This window comes from Salmo trutta, chromosome 34, assembly GCF_901001165.1.
Source record: "Salmo trutta chromosome 34, fSalTru1.1, whole genome shotgun sequence".
Lineage (NCBI taxonomy): Eukaryota > Metazoa > Chordata > Actinopteri > Salmoniformes > Salmonidae > Salmo > Salmo trutta.
In genome coordinates, this window is record NC_042990.1 from 15595274 (window position 1) to 15601956 (window position 6683).

A 6683-nucleotide genomic window follows, 5' to 3' on the forward strand; every position below is an offset into this window, starting at 1 on the left:
GGCTTTGCTCCAGACAATACCTAAATGAAACTTGATTACATCCAAATCAAACATTCTACCAGATGTAGGTTTCGAATCAACAAGAACATTTTATTACGATCATGAGTCTAATGCCTTAAACACACTGCCAACCAGGTGTTTCTAAAAGATTAACAAAAGCTGAGTCAAAATGGAAGAACTTGTCATAGTCGTTTCGTTCAGATTTGATCCACGCTAAATGTAAATGAGTGAAAGGACGGTTGATTACATCCAAAGTAAACTTTTTCCAGGAATCGGGTTGGTACCCTCAAGAACATACTGTTCATTGGATTTTTATTCCAACGTCTAAACCGCTCATCCATCCTGGTGTAAATAAAGTACGATCAAGAGCCCAGTGAAATTGGAATGAGGAGCACACAGTCAGTTATTTTGGCTTTGAGCCAGACAATATCTAAATGAGACTTGTTGACATCCAAATCAAACTTAATACAAGAATGGGGTTTCGAAGCAAGAAGAATAATAATTAAGATGATAATGACTCTAACACCTTAACCACTCAGCCATCTTTTGTGTTTTAAAGAATAAACACTTGCTCAGTCAAGGAGGAATAACGGGAAGAAAGTAAATTCTTTCAACTTTGATCTAAACAAACTTCGAACAAGTGATAGGACAATTGACAACATCCAAATCAAAGATAAAATTCTACCAGAAGTGGGGTTCGAACCCACGAGGACATGCGTCCATTGGATCTTAAGTCCAACGCCTTAACCTCTCGGCCATCCTGGTGTAAAGAACCCAAAATCAAGGGCCCAGTCAAAATGGAATAAGGAGCACACAGTCAGATCTTTTGGCTTTGATCCAGACAATACGTAAATGAAACTTGATTACATCCAAATCAAACATTCTACCAGATGTAGGTTTCGAAAAAACAAGAACATTTTATTACGATCATGAGTCTAATGCCTTAAACACACTGCCAACCAGGTGATTCTAAAAGATTAACAAAAGCTGAGTCAAAATGGAAGAACTTGTCATAGTCATTTCGTTCAGATTTGATCCACGCTAAATGTAAATGAGTGAAAGAAGGGTTGATTACATCCAAAATAAACTTTTTCCAGGAATGGGGTTGGTACCCTCAAGAACATACTGTTCATTGGATTTTTATTTCAACGTCTAAACCGCTCATCCATCCTGGTGTAAATAAAGTACGATCAAGAGCCCAGTGAAATTGAAATGAGGATCACAGTCAGTTATTTTGGCTTTGAGCCAGACAATATCTAAATGAGACTTGTTGACATCCAAATCAAACTTAATACAAGAATGGGGTTTCGAAGCAAGAAGAATAACAATTAAGATGATAATGACTCTAACACCTTAACCACTCAGCCATCTTTTGTGTTTTAAAGAATAAACACTTGCTCAGTCAAGGAGGAATAAGGGGAAGAAAGTCAATTCTTTCAACTTTGATCTAAACAAACTTCGAACGAGTGATAGGACAATTGACAACATCCAAATTAAAGATAAACTTTTACCAGAATTGGGGTTCGAACCCACGAGGACATATGTCCATTGGATCTTAAGTCCAACGCCTTAACCTCTCGGCCATCCTGGTGTAAAGATCACAAAATCAAGGGCCCAGTCAAAATGGAATAAGGAGCACACAGTCAGATCTTTTGGCTTTGATCCAGACAATACCTAAATGAAACTTGATTACATCCAAATCAAACATTCTACCAGATGTAGGTTTCGAATCAACAAGAACATTTTATTACGATCATGAGTCTAACGCCTTAAACACACTGCCAACCAGGTGTTTCTAAAAGATTAACAAGAGCTGAGTCAAAATGGAAGAACTTGTCATAGTCGTTTCGTTCAGATTTGATCCACGCTAAATGTAAATGAGTGAAAGGACGGTTGATTACATCCAAAGTAAACTTTTTCCAGGAATCGGGTTGGTACCCTCAAGAACATACTGTTCATTGGATTTTTATTCCAATGTCTAAACCGCTCATCCATCCTGGTGTAAATAAAGTACGATCAAGAGCCCAGTGAAATTGGAATGAGGAGCACACAGTCAGTTATTTTGGCTTTGAGCCAGACAATATCTAAATGAGACTTGTTGACATCCAAATCAAACTTAATACAAGAATGGGGTTTCGAAGCAAGAAGAATAATAATTAAGATGATAATGACTCTAACACCTTAACCACTCAGCCATCTTTTGTGTTTTAAAGAATAAACACTTGCTCAGTCAAGGAGGAATAACGGGAAGAAAGTAAATTCTTTCAACTTTGATCTAAACAAACTTCGAACAAGTGATAGGACAATTGACAACATCCAAATCAAAGATAAAATTCTACCAGAAGTGGGGTTCGAACCCACGAGGACATGCGTCCATTGGATCTTAAGTCCAACGCCTTAACCTCTCGGCCATCCTGGTGTAAAGAACCCAAAATCAAGGGCCCAGTCAAAATGGAATAAGGAGCACACAGTCAGATCTTTTGGCTTTGATCCAGACAATACGTAAATGAAACTTGATTACATCCAAATCAAACATTCTACCAGATGTAGGTTTCGAAAAAACAAGAACATTTTATTACGATCATGAGTCTAATGCCTTAAACACACTGCCAACCAGGTGATTCTAAAAGATTAACAAAAGCTGAGTCAAAATGGAAGAACTTGTCATAGTCATTTCGTTCAGATTTGATCCACGCTAAATGTAAATGAGTGAAAGAAGGGTTGATTACATCCAAAATAAACTTTTTCCAGGAATGGGGTTGGTACCCTCAAGAACATACTGTTCATTGGATTTTTATTTCAACGTCTAAACCGCTCATCCATCCTGGTGTAAATAAAGTACGATCAAGAGCCCAGTGAAATTGGAATGAGGAGCACACAGTCAGTTATTGTGGCTTTGAGCCAGACAATATCTAAATGAGACTTGTTGACATGCAAATCAAACTTAATACAAGAATGGGGTTTCGAAGCAAGAAGAATAATAATTAAGATGATAATGACTCTAACACCTTAACCACTCAGCCATCTTTGTGTTTTAAAGAATAAACACTTGCTCAGTCAAGGAGGAATAAGGGGAAGAAAGTCAATTCTTTCAACTTTGATCTAAACAAACTTCGAACGAGTGATAGGACAATTGACAACATCCAAATCAAAGATAAACTTCTACCAGAAGTGGGGTTCGAACCCACGAGGACATATGTCCATTGGATCTTAAGTCCAACGCCTTAACCTCTCAGCCATCCTGGTGTAAAGATCACAAAATCAAGGGCCCAGTCAAAATGGAATAAGGAGCACACAGTCAGATGTTTTGGCTTTGATCCAGACAATACCTAAATGAAACTTGATTACATCCAAATCAAACATTCTACCAGATGTAGGTTTCGAATCAACAAGAACATTTTATTACGATCATGAGTCTAACGCCTTAAACACACTGCCAACCAGGTGTTTCTAAAAGATTAACAAGTGCTGAGTCAAAATGGAAGAACTTGTCATGCTCGTTTCGTTCAGATTTGATCCACGCTAAATGTAAATGAGTGAAAGGACGGTTGATTACATCCAAAGTAAACTTTTTCCAGGAATCGGGTTGGTACCCTCAAGAACATACTGTTCATTGGATTTTTATTCCAACGTCTAAACCGCTCATCCATCCTGGTGTAAATAAAGTACGATCAAGAGCCCAGTGAAATTGAAATGAGGATCACACAGTCAGATATTTTGGCTTTGAGCCAGACAATATCTAAATGAGACTTGTTGACATCCAAATCAAACTTAATACAAGAATGGGGTTTCGAAGCAAGAAGAATAATAATTAAGATGATAATGACTCTAACACCTTAACCACTCAGCCATCTTTTGTGTTTTAAAGAATAAACACTTGCTCAGTCAAGGAGGAATAACGGGAAGAAAGTAAATTCTTTCAACTTTGATCTAAACAAACTTCGAACGAGTGATAGGACAATTGACAACATCCAAATCAAAGATAAACTTCTACCAGAATTGGGGTTCGAACCCACGAGGACATATGTCCATTGGATCTTAAGTCCAACGCCTTAACCTCTCGGCCATCCTGGTGTAAAGATCACAAAATCAAGGGCCCAGTCAAAATGGAATAAGGAGCACACAGTCAGATGTTTTGGCTTTGATCCAGACAATACCTAAATGAAACTTGATTACATCCAAATCAAACATTCTACCAGATGTAGGTTTCGAATCAACAAGAACATTTTATTACGATCATGAGTCTAACGCCTTAAACACACTGCCAACCAGGTGTTTCTAAAAGATTAACAAGAGCTGAGTCAAAATGGAAGAACTTGTCATAGTCGTTTCGTTCAGATTTGATCCACGCTAAATGTAAATGAGTGAAAGGACGGTTGATTACATCCAAAGTAAACTTTTTCCAGGAATCGGGTTGGTACCCTCAAGAACATACTGTTCATTGGATTTTTATTCCAACGTCTAAACCGCTCATCCATCCTGGTGTAAATAAAGTACGATCAAGAGCCCAGTGAAATTGGAATGAGGAGCACACAGTCAGTTATTTTGGCTTTGAGCCAGACAATATCTAAATGAGACTTGTTGACATCCAAATCAAACTTAATACAAGAATGGGGTTTCGAAGCAAGAAGAATAATAATTAAGATGATAATGACTTTAACACCTCAACTACTCAGCCATCTTTTGTGTTTTAAAGAATAAACACTTGCTCAGTCAAGGAGGAATAAGGGAAGAAAGTCAATTCTTTCAACTTTGATCTAAACAAACTTCGAACGAGTGATAGGACAATTGACAACATCCAAATCAAAGATAAACTTCTACCAGAAGTGGGGTTCGAACCCACGAGGACATATGTCCATTGGATCTTAAGTCCAACGCCTTAACCTCTCGGCCATCCTGGTGTAAAGATCACAAAATCAAGGGCCCAGTCAAAATGGAATAAGGAGCACACAGTCAGATCTTTTGGCTTTGCTCCAGACAATACCTAAATGAAACTTGATTACATCCAAATCAAACATTCTACCAGATGTAGGTTTCGAAACAACAAGAACATTTTATTACGATCATGAGTCTAACGCCTTAAACACACTGCCAACCAGGTGTTTCTAAAAGATTAACAAAAGCTGAGTCAAAATGGAAGAACTTGTCATAGTCATTTCGTTCAGATTTGATCCACGCTAAATGTAAATGAGTGAAAGAAGGGTTGATTACATCCAAAATAAACTTTTTCCAGGAATGGGGTTGGTACCCTCAAAAACATACTGTTCATTGGTTTTTTATTTCAACGTCTAAACCGCTCATCCATCCTGGTGTAAATAAAGTACGATCAAGAGCCCAGTGAAATTGAAATGAGGATCACAGTCAGTTATTTTGGCTTTGAGCCAGACAATATCTAAATGAGACTTGTTGACATCCAAATCAAACTTAATACAAGAATGGGGTTTCGAAGCAAGAAGAATAACAATTAAGATGATAATGACTCTAACACCTTAACCACTCAGCCATCTTTTGTGTTTTAAAGAATAAACACTTGCTCAGTCAAGGAGGAATAAGGGGAAGAAAGTCAATTCTTTCAACTTTGATCTAAACAAACTTCGAACGAGTGATAGGACAATTGACAACATCCAAATTAAAGATAAACTTCTACCAGAAGTGGGGTTCGAACCCACGAGGAACATATGTCCATTGATCTTAAGTCCAACGCCTTAACCTCTCGGCCATCCTGGTGTAAAGATCACAAAATCAGTGCCCAGTCAAAATGGAATAAGGAGGCACACAGTCAGATCTTTTGGCATTGATCCAGACAATACTAAATGAAAACTTGATTACATCCAAATCAAACATTCTACCAGATGTAGGTTTCGAATCAAAAAGAACATTTATTACGATCATGAGTCTAACGCCTTAACCACTGCCAACCAGTGTGTCTAAAAGATTAACAAGAGCTGAGTCAAATGGAAGACTTGTCATAGTCGTTTCGTTCAGATTTGATCCAACGCTAAATGTAATGATGAAAGGACGGTTGATTACATCCAAGTAAACTTTTTCCAGGAATCGGGTTGGTACCCTCAAGAACATACTGTTCATTGGATTTTTATTCCAACGTCTAAACCGCTCATGCCATCCTGGTGTAAATAAAGTACGATCAGAGCCCAGTGAAATTGGAATGACTGAGAGCCACACAGTCAGTTATTTTGGCTTTGAGCCAGACAATATGCTAAATATGAGACGTGGTGACATCACAAATTCAAACTTAATAACTAAGAATGGGTTTGCGAGCGAAGAAAATAATGAATTAAGATGAGAATGACTTGTAACAGCCTCAACTAAAAAAAACTGGCAGCCATCGTTTGTGTTTTCAAGTAATAAACACTGTGCGTCGAGTCAGGAAGGAATAAGGGGAAGAAAGTCAATTCTTTACAATTTGGATCTAAACAAACTTCGAACGAGTGATAGGACCAATTGACAACATCCAAATCAAAGATAAACTTCTACCAGAATTGGGGTTCGAACCCACGAGGGACATATGTCCATTGGATCTTAAGTCCAACGCCTTAACCTCTCGGCCATCCTGGTGTAAAGATCACAAAATCAAGGGCCCTCAAAATGGAATAAGGAGCACACAGTCAGATCTTTTGGCTTTGATCCAGACAATACCTAAATGAACTTGATTACATCCAAAT

At 38.0% G+C, this 6683-nt stretch overlaps 8 non-coding genes across 8 annotated transcripts; all 8 read right to left on the bottom strand.

Moving 5' to 3' along the window:
- Positions 1-682: 682 nt before the first annotated feature.
- Positions 683-765, bottom strand: trnal-uaa (transfer RNA leucine (anticodon UAA)). The gene has a single exon. It is a non-coding gene; the product is annotated as a tRNA-Leu (tRNA).
- A 743-nt stretch (positions 766-1508) lies between these two features.
- trnal-uaa (transfer RNA leucine (anticodon UAA)) lies at positions 1509-1591 on the bottom strand. Its single transcript has one exon. It is a non-coding gene; the product is annotated as a tRNA-Leu (tRNA).
- Positions 1592-2336: 745 nt separating this feature from the next.
- On the bottom strand, positions 2337-2419 carry trnal-uaa (transfer RNA leucine (anticodon UAA)). The gene has a single exon. It is a non-coding gene; the product is annotated as a tRNA-Leu (tRNA).
- Positions 2420-3163: 744 nt separating this feature from the next.
- trnal-uaa (transfer RNA leucine (anticodon UAA)) lies at positions 3164-3246 on the bottom strand. The gene has a single exon. It is a non-coding gene; the product is annotated as a tRNA-Leu (tRNA).
- A 745-nt stretch (positions 3247-3991) lies between these two features.
- On the bottom strand, positions 3992-4074 carry trnal-uaa (transfer RNA leucine (anticodon UAA)). Its single transcript has one exon. It is a non-coding gene; the product is annotated as a tRNA-Leu (tRNA).
- A 744-nt stretch (positions 4075-4818) lies between these two features.
- On the bottom strand, positions 4819-4901 carry trnal-uaa (transfer RNA leucine (anticodon UAA)). Its single transcript has one exon. It is a non-coding gene; the product is annotated as a tRNA-Leu (tRNA).
- A 743-nt stretch (positions 4902-5644) lies between these two features.
- Positions 5645-5727, bottom strand: trnal-uaa (transfer RNA leucine (anticodon UAA)). Its single transcript has one exon. It is a non-coding gene; the product is annotated as a tRNA-Leu (tRNA).
- A 765-nt stretch (positions 5728-6492) lies between these two features.
- On the bottom strand, positions 6493-6576 carry trnal-uaa (transfer RNA leucine (anticodon UAA)). Its single transcript has one exon. It is a non-coding gene; the product is annotated as a tRNA-Leu (tRNA).
- Between the last annotated feature and the right edge of the window lie 107 nt (positions 6577-6683).